General features: G+C 41.1%; 1 protein-coding gene across 2 annotated transcripts in view; it reads left to right on the top strand.

Annotated features, from left to right (window-relative positions):
- The window catches only part of agmo (alkylglycerol monooxygenase), a 342,658-nt gene that overhangs the window by 21,623 nt on the left and 300,984 nt on the right, over positions 1–20,051 (top strand). The window lies entirely within an intron of this gene.

Here is a 20,051-nt window from a genome sequence, read left to right as displayed (position 1 = left end):
GGACTTCTGTTTGAGTACTGTTGGGAGGGATGGTCTACCTGTGGGAAGCAACAGTGCCACGCCTCTGGCACAGAGTCCGGCCCTGTGGCTCAGAAGGGTAGGGAAAGGCAGCAGTAACAGGGGACTCTATAGTTCGGAGTTCGGACAGACAATGCTGTGGATGCAGGAAAAACACAAAGGGAAGTTTGCCTCCCAGGTGCCAGGGTCTGGGATGTTTCTGATCACATCCATGATATCCTGAAGTGGGAAGGTGAATAGCCAGAGGTCGTGATACATATTGGTGCCAACGACATAGGTAGGAAAAGGGAGGAGGTCCTGAAAACAGACTACGGGGAGTTAGGAAGACAGTTGAGAAGCAGAACCTCCAAGGCCTATGCCGCGTGACAGTATAGAAACGGAGGAGGAGGATAAATGCATGGATGAGGGATTGGAGCAGCGATCTGGATTTCTGGATCATTGGGACATCTTTTAGGACAGGCGTCACCTGTACAAAAAGGATGGATTGCACTTGAATCACAGAGGGACCAATATCTTGGCAGGGAGGTTTGTTAGGGCTGTTGGGGAGCTGAACTGAAGAGACAGAGGAAGGGGTTGTTGGCTCACAAATAGAGAAAGCTTGGAGACAGTGTGAGAGGGAGGATAGGTAGGTGATAGAGAAGGGATACGCTCAGAGCGATGTTTTGAGATGTGTTTATTTTAATGCAAGAAGCATCATGAACAAAACGGATAAGCTTAGTGTGGATCAATACTTGGAGCTATGATGTTGTGGGCATTACAGACACCTGGATAGCTCAGGGGTTGGAATGGTTACTTACAGTGCTGATCAGAGATCGTGTCATGGCTGCAGAAAAGGAGGAAGTCATGGAGGGATTGTCTGAGTCTCTATGGCTGGAAGTTAGAAATATGAAGGGGTCAATAATTCTACTGAGTGTTTTGTATAGACCACTCAGTAGTAACAGGGACATCAAGGAGCAGATAGGGAGACAGATTCTGGAAAGGTGTAATAACAGGGTTGTTGTGATGGGAGATTTTAATTCCCCTGGAGCAAAGGGTTTAGATGAGGGTGGAGTTTGTTAGGTGTGCTCAGGAAGGTGTCCTGACACAGTATGTAGATAAGCCTACAAGAGGAGAGGCTGTACTTAATCTGGTATTGGGAAATGAACCTGGTCGGGTGTCAGGTCTCTCAGTGGGAGAGCATTTTGCAGTTAGTGATCGCAATTCTATCTCCTTCACGATAGCGTTGGAGAGGGATAGGAGCAGGATTTTGGGAAAACATTTAATTGGGATAGGGGGAAATATGATGCTATTAGGCAGGAACAGGAGCATGAATTGGGAGCAGATGTTTTCAGGGAAATACACAGCAGAAAAGTAGCAAATTGACACGAAGTTCTGAATAGGTTTGTTCCATTGATGCAGGGAAAGGATGGTAGTGTAAAAGAACCATAGTGTACAAAGGATGTAGAAAATCTAGTTAAGAAGAAAAAAAATACTTACAAAATGTTCAAGAAACTAGGTACTGTTAGGGCTCTGGAAAATTACCAGGTTGCTAGGAAGGAGTTTAAGAATGGAATTAGGAGAACCAGATGGAGTCATGAGAAGGCCTTGGTGAGCAGGATTTAAGGAAAACCCAAGGCATTCTACAAGTATGTGAAGAGCAGGAGGATGAGCTGTGTGAGAATAGGACCAATCAGGTGCAACAGTAAAAATGTGTGCATGAAGTCGGAGGAGGTAGCAGAGATAATTAATGAATACTTTGCTTCAGTATTTACCAAGGAAAAAGACCTTGGCAAATGTGGGGATGACTTACAGCAGACTAATGCTTGAGCATATAAACATTAAGAAAGAGGATGTGCTGGAGCTTTTGAAAAGCATTAAGTTTAGATAAGTCACTGAAACCAGATGAGATATATCCCAGGCTGCAATGGGAAGCGAGGGAGGAGATTGCTAAACCTCTTGCATGATCTTTGGTCTTTGCATCATGACTAGGGATGGGAGAAGGACTGAAGGATTGAGGGGTTGCAAATGTTTCCTTGTTCAAGAAAGGGAGTAGAAATAACCCAGGAAATTATAGACTAGTGAGTCTAACTTCAGTGGTAGGCAAGTTATTGGAGAATATCCTTAGAGGCAGGATTTATGAGCACTTGGAGAGACATAATCTGATTAGGAATAGTCAGCATGGCTTTGTCAAGCGTAGGTTGTGCCTTACGAGCCTGATTTAATTCTTTGAGGGTGCAACAAAACACATTGATGAAGTTAAAGCAATATATGTAGTGTATATTGATTTCAGTAAGGCATTTGATAAGGTTCCCCATGTCAAGCTCCTTCAGAAATAAAGGAGGCATGGGATCCAAGGAGACCATGCTTTGTGGATCCAGAATTGCTTGCCCACAGAAGCAAAGGTAAGTTGTAGATGGTTTGTCTTCTGCATGGAGGACGGTGACCAGTGGTCGTCCATAGGGATCTGTTCTGGGACCCCTCCTCTTTGTGATTTTTGTAATTGTCCTGGATGATGAAGTAGAAGGGTGGGTTAGTAAGTCTGTTGATGACACAAAGGTTGTGGGTGTTGTGGATAGTTTGGAGGGTTGTCAGAGGTTACAGTGGGACATTGATATGATGTAGAACTGGGCAGAGAAATGGCAGATGGACTTCAACCCAGATATGTGTGAAGTGGTTCATTTTGGTACGTCAAATTGGAAGACAGGACATAATATTAATGGTAAGACTCTTGGCAGTGTGGAGGATCTAAGAGATCTTTGGGTCCGTGTTGATAGGACACTCAGCTGCTGTGCAGGTTGACAGTGTTGTTAAGAAGGAGTATGGTGTGCCGGCATTCAGCAGCTGTGAGAATGAGTTCAAGAGCCTTGAGGTAATGTTATAGCTCTATAAGACCTTGGTCAGACCCCACTTGGAGTACTGTGTTCAGTTTTGGTCACCTCACTACAGGAAGGATGTGGATACCATAGAGAGAATGCAGCAGAGATTTATAAGAATATTGCCTGGATTGGAGGGTGTACCTTATCAGAATAGGTTGAATGAACTTAGCCTTTTCTCCTTGGAGCAACCGAGGGGCATTGATCATATGGATAGCTAGAGGCTTTTTCCCAACGCTGAAATAGATAACATGAGGAGGCATAGTTTTAAGGTGCTTGGAAGTAGATACCGAAAGGATATCAGGGGTAAATTTTTCAGAGACTGGTGGGTGCTTGCAATGCACTGCCGGCAACGGTGGTGGAAGTGGATAAATAGGGTCTTTTAAGAGACTCTTAGATACGTACATGGAGCTTAGAAAAATAGAGGGCTATGTGCTATGCAAATTCTAGGCAGTTTCTAGAGTAGGTTACATGGTCGACACAACATTGTGGGCTGAAGGGCCTGTAATGTGCTGTAGATTTCTATGTTCTATCGTCTACCTATCCTTCCTCACAGTCTTGCTACACTTTGGGTCATTGTATACAACTAACTGCCCCGTCTTCTGCCTTTTCACTCCAGTTCTCTTCCCCCTTCCAAAAATAGATTAAACCCTCCCCAATAGCTCTAGTAAACCTGTCCAGGAGAATATTGGTCCCATTTGGGTTCCGGTGTAAACTGCCCTATTTGTACAGGTCATACCTTCCCCAGATGAGATCCCAAAGATCCATAATTCTGAAACCCTGACCCACCCCCCCATACCAATTCCTTAGTCACACAGTCATCTGTCAAATTATCCTATTCTTACCCTCACTGGCACGTGGTACAGACTGCAATCCAGAAATTACTACCCTGGATGTCCTGCTTCTCAGCTTTCTACCTAGTTCCCTATCAGCCCTATTCAGAATATCATCCCTTTTCCTGCATATGCTGTTGATACCAATATGTACCATGAACTCAGGATAGTCACCCTTCCCCATGGCATATGTGACACTGGCAACTGGGCGGCATCTGGATGTCTCTCTCATGCTCACAGAATCTCCTGTCTGCTCCTCTAACTGTGGAATTCCCTGTCACTACTGCACTCCTCTTCTCCCCCCCTCCCCTTCTGAGCCACTGCCCTGTCCGCTGCCAATCATTGTTTACATCCTATCCTAATTACAGCAGATGTATGTAGCAGGTTTGAATTCACAAATTAATTCGACGTTCAAGCTGCCTGCATGGACTGGTGGAGACGATCTTTGTCTAATCTTTGTCGTGTGTGGTATTATACCGCAGGGCTGCCACTTCGTAAGTATCCTCTGTCCCTGGGCTGTCTGACATACCAGCAGCACAGTGTGGATTTGGGGAAATGAATGTCGGCATCTTTCCATCAAATCTGGTGTCAGATAAGTTGTCCTGTTATTCCCAATTGTGTTAATGTAAATGTGACTTGAGGCATGGAAAGGATATCTCATCGTTTATTTAGTGGTATTTGTTTTGGTTGTGATTACTTTGCAGACCTTTTTAAAAAATCTTTTGCCATTATGGTGGAAATTATTGACCTTTTTTTAAAAAAAAAATTGAACTTTTCAGAGAATTATTTGCCCTTAGCATTATATATCAGCAAAAGAAAACAAAAGGCTAGTCATTTTGACCAAGAAAAAACACTGCCTGATCGAGAGATTGATGGATATTGGTATCTGTGATCACTGATCCAGAAGTCGTATAAAGGTAGTCAAGAAATACAGGGCAGAATTATTCTGACAGACACAGCAAGTGTAATAGTTGAGGTGAAACATTTACCCTCAAGGGCTTTGTAAGCAAGCCTGTTAAATACTGACATCGCAGATCAGTATCATTCCTAATGAAATTCTTTATTTGGTAGCGTGACCATGTCAAAATAACCATGTCAATAAAGTGACTCCAACATCAACAAAGTGTTGTAATTGCCAGATGATATGTGGGCATGTGACCAATTCAATTAGCTACCCAATCCCACTACCTACACACTCAGAGTGTACTCTCTGAAGACTTGGAAATGTCAAGGATGTTGATCTGAGGAATGCCTGCAGCATTATGAAGACAGATTTCAAATAATATACCACTGTTTTTGTTGAGCAAGATGGAAGTTGGAATGCATTTGGTCAGAGTGCAAATGCGTGCAAAAATATGTCTGACAGTGATTATGTTTCATTGTGTGTTTGAGGAGATTTGGTATGGCACCAAAATCGCACACTAATTTCTACACAGATGTACTGTGGAAAGCATTCACCATTTGGTATGGGGGGGAGTGGGGTTGGGGTGCTGCAGCACAGGATCAAAATACACTGCAAAGAGTTGTAAGCTTTGACAATTCCATCATGGGCACTGGCCCCCATAGTCTCCAGGACATCGCCAAGGAACAGTGCCTCAGAAAATGGCGTCCATCATTAAGGACTCCCATTACCCAGGGCATGCCTTGTTCCCATTGCTACCATCAGGAAGGTGGTATGGAAGGCTGAAGGCACACACTCAGTCATTTAGGAACAGCTTCTTCCCCTCTGCCATCAAATGTCTGAATGGATATAGAACTCAGTACATTTTAATTTCTATTTTTGCATTCTTTATTTAATTTAACTATTTAATACTTAATGTAATTCAGTTTTTTTCTCTACTATCATGTGTTACATTGTCTTGCTGCTGCAAAGACAACAAATTTCATGATGCATGCTGGTGACATTAAAGCTAATTCTGACTGAGTCCTCCAGTGTGAAAGGATAGTGAATTGGTAAGAGAATGACACTGAACATGCTTTCACTTGCTTTTATTTTGATGAGCTCTTGAAAATAGATGATGATATGCATTATTCATGGTTTCTGATCTGAAATCCACCAGCAACATTTACTGTTGATGAATACAGCAATCTGGGCCCAGGATTCAGCCATTTGTAATTTCTTGCCAAGATGCTAGATCCCCAGAATTTAATTTACAGCAAACGCACATTCACCATAAATTTAATTGTACAATTTCTTTAACCTTGCAAGTTTCAGTGTGCATTTCACCATGTGCAAGAGTTGAGAATATGATGTATCATCTTACAATCTGTTTATTTAAATACTATGTGAATGTTATTAAGTGCAAGCAGGCATCATGCTGTTGTATAACTATGTTTTCCTTTTATTGTCAGTTATGTTTTTGGTAGGATTGCCAACCTTCGTGAGTTGGCTGAGAGTCTTTTAGTATTAAAGCTACCAGGAAAGTTTTGGAATCGACCTGGGAGATCTATTGACTATTCTGCCTACAGATCGAACCGTCCTGGTGAATGCATGTAAATGACCAAGCCATCCAAAAATCGCTGAGGAAGTTAATAGGTGTCTGAGTGGCATGAGTGCATGGGAAAAAAAGTTGGCTCTTACCACTGGCCTGAAAGTAAAGCAGGAGTTTGTAGGTCACTTCAAATTGTGATTGAGTTGGGACCCCTGCCCATACTTGGATTGGTTTGCTTGGTTGTTGATCAGAGCCCAGTTACTAGTGTCGTTTCGTTGGAAGACATGACAGTTGAGCCAATGCAATGCTTTATGGGATAAATCTTCCTGATGTAAATTCAGTGTTGCCAAACCCATATCAATAGAAAGAAGAAGCAATCCTTTGGAGCATTGAGTATTCACAGAGTGATAAAGACCTGTTTGTAAAATGGTGATGTGTAACAATTTCCAATCTGGTGAATGACTAATAATTGAATTACTAGAGGCAAAGGACAACAAGATTCCCACATAGTTGATGACAATTGCTAGCTTCTGTGCTACTAACATGCATGATTACATTTTTAATCCACTTGAGCTTGTCAGTGGGATAGAAAGCTGGCCATAGATTCAAAAGCAGCACTGGAAAGGAAAAGCAGAACACTAATGAGAGAGTGGGAAGTTAGAGCAAACTGGGTTGGGGGAAACAGACAAGGAGCATCTGTTCTGATATAAGTTGGATATACCCAAATACATGGAAATTGGTGAATACAGTTGATGAGCTGAAAACTTTACTGACACATGACAACACATTTTCGCCTCCACTGAAAAGTGACTCAGTGAAGGATCCTCAGGGCAGGATCAGCAGCTCATCATTCCTGAAAGAGTGGCTGGCACAGTGGCACAAAAAATGGCCCAGTTGAGGTATCTGTGGTGAACTACATATACCTGTCTGGACACGCCCCCCCCCCCCCAACTGGTCCTGTGGCTCCTCCCACAGATCCCTGGATCCCTGTATAAAGGCGATTGGGGGCACGGCTCCTCCCTCGGTCTCCAGGATGTTGTGTGGTGGTCTCTTGCTGCTGACTGCTCTCTTCTAGTGAATAAAAGTCTATATCTTGCCTCATGTCTCCTAGAGTTATTGATGGTGCATCAGTATCTGTCCAAGTACTTAAAAACCTGTGCTGATTAACTGGCTGGATAGTTTACTGAGATCTTTAAACTCTTGCTCGGCAGTTTGAGGTACCTACCTGCTTTAAGTAGACTAGACTAAGAAGAGTATAGTAACCTGCCTCAATGACTATCATTCAGGAGCACTTACATTCACAGTGATGAAATGATTTCAGAAGTTGGTGATGAAACATTTCAACTCCTGCCTGAGAAGCATCATGGATCTGCTAAATTTGCCTACTGAGATAGCATCCACAACAGATGCTATCTCATTGGCTCTTCACTCAACTCTGAAACATCCAGACAGCAAAGGTGCATACATCGGGATGCTGTTTCTTGATTATAATTTGGTGTTCAATGCCATCATCTTCTCGAAACTAATTAATAAGCCTCAAGATGTTGGCTTCAATACATTCTTGTGCAATTGGATTCTCGTTTTTCTCACTTGCAGACCCCAGTCAGTTCAGATTGGCAACAACGTCTCCACAATCTCCACCTGCACAGGTGCTGCACAAGCCTGTGTGCTTGTTTCCCCTGCTTTACTTGCTTTACACTTAGGACTGCATGGCTAGACACAGCTCCGATATCATATTCAGATTTGCTGACGACACCGCCGATTCAAAGTTGGTGCCGAATCAGCATATAGGAGGGAGATTGAAAATCTGGCTGAATTGTGCCATAACAACAACCTGTTACTCAACGTCAGCAAGACCAAGAAGCTGATTTTTGACTTCAGGAGGTGGAAACCAGAGGCCCATGAGGCAGTCCAGAGGTGGAGAGGCTCAGCAACTTTAAATTCCTCAGAGTTATCATGTTGGAGGACCCGTCCTGGCCCAGCATGTAAGGGAAATTATGAAAAAGCATGGCAGCACCTCTACTTCCTTAGGAGTTTGCAATGATTTTCCATTACATCTAAAACTTTGACAAAGTTCGTTCTGTAGATATGTAGTGGAGAGTACATTGACTGGTTGCATTACAGCCTGGTTTAGAAACATTAATGCCCTTTTACAGAAAATCCATTGAACACATCTACATGAAGCGTTGTCGCGGGAAAGCAACATCTGTCATCAGGGACCCCCACCACCCAAGTTGCATTCCCAGTGGGTGAATGTCTGGGCCAGATCTCATTACTCTTCGACTAGGTAGATCCATTTGAAGAATAAACATTCAGCACGCGATGGAATAAATACGATTGCTTTTGCAGCTGTAGCCTTCCTCTTTTTCAATTATTTAGATGTTATTCAGGTCCTTGATAAATTAGTACCAACTTTAGTCTTAAGCTGTTATATATAAAAATGTAATCTTTTGAGTATGGTGATGCATTACTCATCATCATTCAGGACACGTTAAGGGCAGCGACACTGCTTTCACCTTTTACACAAGTAGCCTGCATTGTTTACCATTCGCTTCAATTGTTATAAAACACAGAACTTCACTTAGAGGTAGACAGAAAATATTCAGATAATTGATCTACAGATTGCAATAACATAGCGGCTACATTCTTTCTATGACAGTGTTGTGGTAAGAAAAATGTCTTGCATTGAATCCATTGGCAGGGAGTGCATATGAAGTCTCCTACTGTGTAAAGCCAGCAATAATGTTTTGAAAGGCAACTTCAATGATGCATTTCTTCCAAGGAATTTAGAGAGGCCTGTTCCTGAGCATATTATTCCAGCTTGCGCGGTTGAAATGTCAATTAATGCTTTATACAACACCCCTGCCACACCGGGACATTCTTTCTTCTTGCTGCTGTCATCAGAAAGAAGGTACAGGAGCCACAGGACTCACACCACCAGGTTGAGGAACAGTTATTACACCTCAGCCATCAAGGTCTTGAAGCAAAGGGAATAACTTCACTCAACTTCATTTGTCCCATCATTGAAATATTCCCACAGCCTATGGACTCTTCATCTCATGTTCTCATAGTTATCACTTATTATTTATCATTATTTCTTTTGTTTTATATTTGCACAGTTTGCTCTTTTGCACACTGGTTGAATGTCCAAGTTGGTGGGTCCAGCATTGACTTTATTATGGATTGTGGATTTATTGTGGATTTATTGAGCATGTCTGCAAATAAATGAATCTCAGGGTTGTATATGGTGAGGTATATATACCTTGATAATAAATTTACTTTGAATTTCGAACTGCAGCTCCAGCAACCCAGGTTCATCCCAAAAAGGGAGCATGTCGATCAGTTATTTGGCCCCTTAAATTGTCACAACCAAAGGAGGAGATGGCAACTCTGGGGTGGGATTTATGGAATGAAGGTAGAATAGAGGTTTAGTGGGAGAATGTTTTGACAAACATAATTTCCAGGTCCATAGATAGGACCTGACCTGCTAGGAATTTCCAGCATTTTTTTGTTTTTGTTTCAGCCATCTGTAATACTTGGCATATATCAGAACGTATGGGTTGGAACAATCTTGAGGCTTGGAAGATGAGAGTAAGGTTGACCTTGACTTCAGTTGTGCGAGCTCTCTTGGGGTTTCAGAAGCTTCCTCCTGTGTAGAAAATATTGCAATTCCTGCTTTTACATCTTGGTAAGATTGCAACTCCTCATGATAAGACAAAAATGTTGTGCGCTGGAGTATTCCATGTGGATTTGTTGGAGATGACTGTCAGAGTAGTGGTCAGTTTAAACAAATGCCCATGGTATCAGGGTTGCTGGTAGCAAAGTGTATGGGGGTGTAATGAAGGCTCAGTCTTCAATATGAGCAGTGTGCTTAATGAATGACCAGCTTGCTGTAGAGGCTGTTTGTTTGTGCGTGATCTTTGAACTAAAATTGTTTTTAATCAGGCAGCATTGGGAATAGTTGGTTCATCTGTGTGTGAGCTGTAACTGTTGGTTTTCTGGTCAATATGCTTTGAAATATAGCCGTTGATGTGTTTTGGGTATTATATTACTGTTGACAATATTTGGGATTTTTTTTTTGCTGTCGGAAGACAGGGACACAGAGACACCAGAAGATCTGCTGCCTCTCAGCTGCAGTAAATTGGGTTCAGTCCTCACCTAGACTGCTGCACATAGAGATTACACTTTCTCACAGTGACAGTGTGAATTTTTCTCCAGCTGCTGTGGATACCTCACAGATCTCCAAATCTGAATCGGGTTCATTGTCACTGACTTGCATGATATGAAACAATGAAGGAGTCTGTCTCAAAGTATTATGAATTGACCACTAACTTGCCTCAAGTTTGTTGGCAAATTGTAGGTTGAGGGGAGTTGATCAGAATGTGGGAAGAATATAAAACATTATGGTAAATGTGAATATGTACTTGATGGTGAACATGGACTCAGTGGACTGAAGGGCTTGTTTTTGTGCCGTTTGACTCTGACTCTAAAAGGCAATGATGGCAGACACAAAATATATGCTAGTGAATGAATAATTCGTTGTAGTGATGAGCATCACGATATCAGGAAATTTGAAATGTGGACAGAATTTATTCACTGTACAATAATCCCTCATTTAACTTCAGCACACTTCTGTGTTAGTTTCATACAGATGTACTTCCAGATGAAGTTGAGTAAATATTCACTTGGAGGTGCAGATAGTCACTGGAAATTCCTTCCTTAGCGCAGTGAACTAATGTGGCTGTTGAAAAAACATCCCTGGAAAGTCTGGTAATTCTATTCACTAAATCAGACACACTGAATGACAATTCCAAATGTCTACATGGGAATCGTGGAGAATATACAGAGATAAGTTCTTCAGAGTGTTCACACATGAAAGTTTCCTTTGGACAGTTAAGCCACTGGCAGCTTGGCACCATTTTCACATGGTTTAGTCAATGCCAGATAATAAATGTTGTTAAATAGAAATATGTCTACAAATGGGTTATCAAAATGAAAATCAAAAACAGAATCCATGAGGGCTGTGGAGGTCCTGCCATCAAATCCATTTAAGACAGTGTTCAACAGATTACTGAATACTCCAATAAAGTTCTGCTAGTCCACCATCTGACTCTTTGGAAATCCTAATGGCTTGGCATTTGATTCACTGGAACCCGGCTTGCTGCAGTCTTGTTCCACCAAAGGGTCAAAGCTGCTACACTCCATTTGAACTCCCTTGATTCTGCTTCCCCTACTCCATTGTAACTTGCTTGTTCCTGTTTAACCTGGTCACTTGTAACTCACCTGGTTCGATATCCCATGCTTCTTGGAAACTTGCTGGGGCCTTGTATGCCATGCTCTATGTAAGCTTAAGGTTTACTGGAACACCTTAAGAAAAGTGAATGGTATTTGTGTTGGGTTATTTATAAGAATAACATTTTATTGTCTGGAAATACTGTATGTCTGCTACCAGCAATGTTCCGTGCATACTGCAATAGCGGCGTTTTACTGCATGAACTTCGTGCAAAAGAGTGGTGCAAAGAACAAAGGCCAGCCTCCCCATTTTACAGGCACAAAGGACTATTTCTTGACCCAGGTCCGTCTATTGTCCAACCCACTCTCCTATCTAATTTTGCACAGTAACCCCTTATGAGGAAATTTATCTGTGGCATTCTGAAAATCCAGTTTTTTTTTGTTTATTAAAATAGTCTGGAATAGGCCTTTCCAGCCTTTTGTGCTGTGCCACCCAGCTATCCTCTGATTTAATCCTGGCCTAATCATGGGACAATATACACTGCCCAATTAACCTAACAACTGGCATATCTTTGGACTGTGAGAGGAAACCAGAGCACCTGGAGGAAACCCACATGGTCAGTGGGAGAATGTACAGGCAGTAGCAGGAATTGAACCTTATCTTGGGTACTGTAAAGTGTTGTGCTAGCCGTTAAAGTTGCCATATCCATTAGTAGGCTTATCTACTTTACAAGTTACATAGTCAAAAAAAACTACTGTAGGTTTGGCAAATGAGATTCATAGTGCTCTGAAGATGTACAAGATTATTTTTTTTAAGTTTCCTGTTAGCACATACTATTCAGGAGGCCTTTACCTATTTTCTGAAGTGTAGTGCCCAGTACTGGACATAATACTCGTGTTGTAATCAAACCCACACTTTTCGACCATTCGTTTTGCTTTCCTTGCTCTGAAATTCTGTCCCTGATGCATATCAGGACTTTGACCTGAAACATTAAATCTTTTTCTCTTTTTACAGATGATACCTGACTCTCTGAGTATTTCCCCCACTTTCTGTATTCTATTTTGTCGGACAGCAGTGTTGACCAACTAAAGACACCGCTTTGCAGATAAAATTGGATTCTTGGATTGATTGTTAATATCAAAGATATTTGAAATTTGTTGTAAGTTGGTGGCAGTAAGAATTAGGGTAAAATCACAAATAATGTGTAATAAATGAATAAAGAGGTGCAGGTCATAGAAGAAGAATGAAAGAGACCACTTTCAAAATTTGAAGTCATGCTAGATTAGAGTTGAAATGCAAATAGTGCAGACCTGTCCAGATTTGGAGTCTGTCCAAGTGAAGGAAATGTTTTCCTAATAATAACGGAGCATGTGGCTGTCTCCTGACCTGAATCCAAACTCAGAAAAGATTACTGGGCTGTACAATTTTAATTAGCTGCTGGTGACAGAGCACCTCTCTCACTCTGTGGATTTGTCTTGTGAGTCTCTTTCGGGCTGTCTCCACTGTCATTATATTCTTTCATAAGTAAGAGGACCAAAATTATGCACAGCAGAAAATGCACACTGTTTATAAAAGAATGTGGGCAAAAGACTGGTAACTATAGGCAGTTAGCTTAATGTTTGTAGTCGGGATGCTTGAAGCGAAGAAATAGCGAGACATCTGAATGAGAAGTGGTTCCACCAGGCAAACCCAGCATGGATTCATGAAAGGCAGGTCCTGTGAGACAAACTTACTGGAGTTCTTTAAGGACATCATGAGTGCAGTGGATAGAGAGGAACAGTTGGATTTCCAGAAGGAGTTTGAAAAGGTGCTGCATAAAAGACTTATCCATCAGATAAGGATGCATGAATAACCAGGAATAGAAGATTGGTTAACAAATAGAAGGCAGACAATTGGGATAAATGGGTCTTCCTCTGGTTGACAATTAGTGGTGAGTGGTATGTCACATGGGTCAGTGCTGGCCGCAGGTGTTCGCAATACTCATTAACAGTTTTTGAAGAGGGGACTGTGTGCTTCCATGTTTGCTCTTGACACTAAATAGAACAGAAAAGCTAATTCTGCAGAAGATCTGGAGAGTACACAGAGAGATACTATGTGTTGAAAGATTGAGTGGGAAAGGTCCAGTAGATGGAGTACAATGTTGGTAAATGCGATGTCATCCACATTAGAAGGAAGAATAGAATATTTAAATCACGTAAGTTTGCAGCATGCTGATGTTTGGAGGGCCTTGGAGGTGTTTGTGCTTAGACTGTCAGGAGAGATTGAGTTACATGGGACTATACTCACTGGAATTCAGAAGAATGAGAGGGAACTTTGCAGAAACATGAAATTATGAAAGGGATAGATAAGGTAGCGGGCAGAGCCTCAATATTCAAGGGAATAGATTTAGGACAGAAACATAGAAAATAGGTGCAGGAATAGGCCATTCGGCCCTTTGAGTCTGCACTTCCATTCAGTATGATCATGGCTGATCATCCAACTCAGAACCCTGTACCTGCTTTCTCTCCAAACCCCCTGATCCCTTTAGCCACAAGGGCCATATCTAACTTCCTCTTAAATATAACCAATGAACCGGCCTCAACTGTTTCCTGTGACAGAGAATTCCACAGATTCACCACTCTCTGTGTGAAGAAGTTTTTCCTCATCTCGGTCCTAAAAGGCTTCCCCTTTATCCTTAAACTGTGACCTCTTGTTCTGGACTTCCCCGACATCAGAAACCATCTTCCTGCATCTAGCCTGTCCAATCCCTTTAGAATTTTATACATTTCAATAAGATCCCCCCTCAATCTTCTAAATTCCAGTGAGTATAAGCCTAGTCGATCCATTCTTTCTTCATATGAAAGTTCTGCCATCCCAAGAATCAATCTGGTGAACCTTCTCTGTACTCCCTCTATGGCAAGAATGGCTTTCCTCAGATTAGGGGACCAAAATTGCACACAATACTCTAGGTGCGGTCTCACCAAGGCCTTGTACAACTGCAGTAAAATCTCCCTGCTCCTGTACTCAAATCCTTTTGCTATGAATGCCAACATACCATTTGCCTTTTTCACTGCCTGCTGTACCTGCATGCCCACCTTCAATGTCTGGTGTCCAATGACACCCAGGTCTCGTTGCATCTCCCCTTTTCCTAATCGGCCACTGTTCAGATAATAATCTGTTTTCCTGTTCTTGCAATCAAAGTGGATAACCTCACATTTATCCACATTAAATTGCATCTGCCATGAATTTGCCATGACAGAGATAAGAAGAAACTGTTTTTCCCAGGGAGCTGTGAATCGGTGGAATTCTCACCCCAGAGAAGCAATAGAAACTACTTCATTAAATATATTTAAGAGACAGATTGATTATTATATAGCAAAGGAATTATTGAGTAAAGGCAGGTAACTGGAGCTGAGTCCAAAGTCAGATCAGCCATGATCTTATTGAATGGAGGAGTAGGCTTGACAGGCCAGTTTCTTATGTTCTTATGTGTTCCATATATGGTCTCAACATATGTATGGTCATAGAAATGTAAAAATACTTTTTGATTTCTGGACTCCAACATTCTTGCAATAAAGGCCAATATGCCATTTATCTTCCTAACCATATTGTAGCTGTCTGCTAACATCTCGTCATTCATGAACACCGAGAACCTTCTGTACTTCACTTGCTTGTAAGCTTTCTCCATTTAGATAGCTGTCTACTCATAGATTCCTCTTACCGAAGAGCATGACATCACACTTTCCCACTTCAAATTCCATTTGTCAGGTTTCCACCCACTCACTCAAACTATCCATATCAAATTGCAGTCTTCATATCCCCATTGCGACATATCCTCCCATCTATTTTTGTGCTATTCGTAAAGTACTGGGTACTTTACACCCTGTCCCTCTTGTAGGTCCTTAATATAAATAATAAATGACTCAGGGTTGAGGACTGATTCTTGGGGCACTGGTTATATGCTTCCATCCTAAAAAAGAGATTCAAATTGCGATTTCCAGTACACCAGTTTAAAGGAAAACAAGTAATTGATCTGATGCAGCACAAAGAAAAACACAATAAGATAAAGAACATTATAATAAAAAACACAAATACATAGAATTGGTTATACGTATACAAAGATCGATTGTTATGTATGTAAAGTGGTGCTGGATGCAGAAGTGTCTGAGCATTAGGTAAGTCTAACAGGAAATGATAAAGTAGTGATAGTTGGGGGGTTTGTTGAGGGGTGGGTTAGTGGATGGAGTTGCTGATTAGCCTTACTGCTTGGGGAAAGTAGTTGTTTTTGAGTATGGTGGTCCTGGCATGGTTACTACCTTCCCTCTGCTCTGATGGGAGTGTGTGAAGCTGTCCATGAACAGGGTGATGCATTTATTGCAAATCTGTGTCCTATGTGAAGAAGAATATTCAATCCATTTTAAAACATTGCTCCAACACCAAGAGCTCTTATTTCGTTCTATAACCTTTTTACATGGCACTCAGTCAAATGCCTTCTGAAAATCCAAATGCACTGTATTCACAAATTCCCTTCTTTCTATACTGCATATTCCATCTTTGAAAAACTCTAGCTAACTTGTGTTGGACACCACTATTTTTTGAAAATACTACTTTTTTTTAAAAGATCTGTACTTTTTACTAAACTTGTGTATTTTTCACAGTCACTGGCAGGAAGCTAACAGTTCATAACATTTCTCATTTTTCATTGGCTAAGTATTAGCTCATTACCGATGTGATGTAATTGATTTAATTATGTAGCAACCATAATTCAACATTTATGTTGATTGCATTAAGTTTATTGTATTGACTAACTATCTTTTCTTTGGTTATAAATGCCAGGATTTTGCCAACAAGTGTTAAACTAATAATCTATAGTTATTTGTTGTTTTTCTCCCTCCTTGAACGATGGAGTAGTTTGTGATTTTCCGGGCTACTGTCATCTACCTAGAACTCGAGAGTTTTGACACAAGTTCAACCAATGGCTTCATTGTTTCTGCAGCTTCTTCCATTAAGACACTTGAGTGTAGATCTTCAGATTTGGACTGCCTTTAGTCCCATTGTTTTTTTAAAATACCTGGCCCCTTGTAGTTGGTACAAGTTCTTCCACACTGTTGGAGACCAGAAAGTGTATACTGAATCCTTTAGAAGCAGGTCTTTTGTATGATCTGTTGAGCTGCTCAGTTGAAGTTATGTACAGAGTAACTCCCTATGATGAAGAAGCTAATCATACTCAAGATCAGGGGTATAGTCAGTCATGTCAACCCATCCTGAATGATTGTTTAAAAAAACTGACGAGTGGATGATTTTTAGAATTTCTAGAATAAATTTCTCTTTTTCCATATTTGGTCAGTCTGAGCAATTGGCTATTTTATTGTGACCTTGATGTTAATTTTAAATTGATATTTATTGCTGAAATCAAGTAACTAGTCTGCTTTTGGGTCAAGAACTTAAGTAGCCTATTTGGCCAGGGGGTCTTGACTATTATTTGTGATCCATAGAGGCTTCTTCCTACACTATTTGGTCTTGCATTATCAACAAATGCCTCCATTTCTTCCACCCTTGAGATTATATAGCTTCCGATTACATATAACGAGTTCAAATTCAAGTTTATTGTTATTCAGCTGTAAATGTGTATACCGCCAAATGAGCTGATGTTCCTCTGGGCCATGGTTCACAACACAGTACATACGTATAACTCAAATACAGCACACAAAGTTGTATTACCACAAATAAATTAACAAATAATAAAAATGTATTCCAGAAAATTTACATTTAGTTATCAGTGTCACATGCCTCCATTACTACTTATGACATCACATTGCACATTGTATTTTTAGCAAGGAAGTTACTTGTGAGTTCCCTGTTGTATTTACTCGTTACTGACTTATGTCCATGATGTCTACTTTTTTTTCTTATCAGTGTAAATCTTCTTCTATTTGTAATATAAAATAGAACTTTTAATTTCTCAATGAGCCTCCTCTGTTTTAATTGTTGAATGAGATTGTGTTGTTTTTTGGCTAAAGGACAATTTTATGGAAAGGCATGAATAGAATGCCTCAGTAAAAGTAATGTTGGGGTATTTATGATGCACTGTGGGACTTCTAGTGCAGAAATGGACCACTCAGCCCAACAGATCAGTGCAGTGTTTATGCTCTTCCCTCCTTTTACATCAAATTCCACCAATGTGCACTTTCATGTCTTTTCTTTCTCTTCCATCTATCTTTCCTGAATTCTATTGTATTGAAGTTTTGTGGCGTGAACTCCTTTCTTTCTTTCTCCCTAGGCCTCCCGTCCCATGATCCTCCCCCTTCTCCAGCTCTGTATCCCTTTTGCTAATCAACTTTCCAGCTCTTAGCTTTATCCCTCCCCTTCCGGTCTTCTCCTATCATTTCACATTTCCCCCTCCCCCTCCCACTTTCATATCTCTTCCTACCTTTTCATTCAGTTGGCCCTGATGAAGGGTCTTGACCTGAAATGTTGACTGTACTTCTTCCTATAGATGCTGCCTGGCCTGCTGCGTTCCATCAGCATTTTGTGCGTTGTTTGAATTTCCAGCGTCTGCAGATTTCCTTGTGTTATTGTTAGTGGCGTGCACTTTTGTTGCTCTTAGACACTACATTGTGCTTAGAGCGAACAGTTTTCAAATAGCATCAGTGTGTACATTTGTGTTCAAAAGACAGTGATTTTAGTCACTGATAATTGGTGAAAAGTAAGAAGAAAGACAATCGAGGATTGTTTTGCTCACCGTGGTTTTAAGCATTCAGGCTTGGAGATGCCAGCAGTGGCCAGGAGTGAAAATGAAGCGATTTTACTACTTCAGCAAGTTAGGAGCTATGAAGGGTTCGATGGTATTGGCAATCATCTTTAATGTTACAATGAAAATTATGATTTGGAGGATGCAATCATTGATAGCACTGTGTGAAAGCAGTTCATTATCTGCACGTGGTGTCTGCGTTGATTTTGTTTCTTGTGTGTACTGGATGAATTTCTCGTTTAAAACTGAGGAACTATTACACAGTTTTATAGTACTGTGTACTATTGGTGGTGTTCTAATTTGTTCTGTGTTTCATTTAAATACATAATTTGTTACTAAGTTTGTCTTTTTTATACCTTTTAGCTATTTCCATGAAACTTCATCTAATTGTGGCACTTCTTAACTGGCTGAAAATGGACTAGTTCCAATGAATCCCAATTAACTGGATGTACTGTATTCAAAAACTCATCACTGGTCAATATCGTTTTTGAGCCATTATTGGCTCTCTTTTCAATGTCAATGATTAGTGATCCTAAACATCCAGTGCTGCTCCAAGATCCAGTGTGGAAAATTTATTGCCTCAAGTGAGATGTTGACAAGTCATCTGCTTTTCCATTTGGCAGCAGGAATTTTTAAAAGATTTGTTAAGTTAGGTCGGCATGAAAAAAGGCAGTTTTAATAGCGAGGTTTCTTAACTGTCAGTATTTCAGTGAGACAGTTGAAATAGATGATAGTGTCTTCAGAAGCTGGTGCTATTTCAAAGATACCTTTAATATGGTCTGATTGTTGGGGCTTGCACCGTGTCTGCATAAAGGAACGAGCAATAATGGTCAATGCCCATCCTCGCTCATTCACTTAAGAGCAATGGAAAAGAAAATTGGAAGCTAAATGATTGTAGATTTCATGGGGAAAATCAGGAACAAAAATTCATCAAGGATGAAGGAACCTGAAGTTTAAATCAAAAGTGCAATTTAAAACTGGAAAATGTTGGATGTAATGCTTTTCTTTCTGCTAACGCAGAATGACATATCAGCAACCACAGTTTCCAGATCCCACTAAGAGCCGACTATTGTCAGAGAATAAAAAGCAGCAACTATTTTTTTTAAAATTTGAGTTTTATGCCTTCTCAGCATGTTGTTGTCTGGCAAGTTGCTTCCCAGTTCCCTGATGACCCACCGGGATAAGCATATCTCTCTCTGTGGTCATGCCTGGAGGCAGTTGTATCCTGTGACATTATGTCTAATCTATCATACATCACTAACAGATGGGAGGCAAGGCATCTTATTTCACGAACACGAGAAAGTCTGCAGATGCTGGAAATCCAAAGCAGTGTACACAAGATGCTGGAAGAACTCAGCAGGACAAGAAGCATCAGTGGAAATGAATGAACTGTCAATATTCCAGGCCAAGACCTTCTAAAGGGCTGGAGAGAACAAGTTCCCAGGAAGGATATGTGGCTGTGGTAACAAGTTTGAGTGAACACATGGTTGAAGAGTTGGAGGGCAGCAGAGATCACGGAGGGGGAGCAGTGAGGGAAGGTTTCACTGAGCTTAGTGTGAAGAGAAGATTTAAACTTCATGGTAGGTCATCCCTCAAAGAGAATTTGCAGTGGTGCAGCAAATCATAAACACAAGAGATTCTGCAGAAGCTCGAAATCCAGAGCAACAGTCTGCCACAGTTACTCTGGGGATCTCCCATCCACAGCTCCCAACCACATAGTTCCCACACCTCCTGCTTCTACCTCCTGCTCAAAATCCACAAACCTGCTTCTCCAGGTAGACCGTTGTTTCAGCTTGTTCCTATTGCATTGAACTCGTATCTGCGTACCTTGACTCTGTCTTGTCCCTCCTGGTTCAGTCCCTTCCCACCTACATCCATGACACCTCACATGCTCTTGACCTTTTTCAAGGATTTCAGGTTCCCTGGCCCCTGTCATTTTAATTTTACTATGGA

This window comes from Hypanus sabinus, chromosome 6 (assembly GCF_030144855.1).
Source record: "Hypanus sabinus isolate sHypSab1 chromosome 6, sHypSab1.hap1, whole genome shotgun sequence".
In the NCBI taxonomy this organism is placed as follows: domain Eukaryota; kingdom Metazoa; phylum Chordata; class Chondrichthyes; order Myliobatiformes; family Dasyatidae; genus Hypanus; species Hypanus sabinus.
This window is presented reverse-complemented; position numbering and strand designations above follow the sequence as displayed.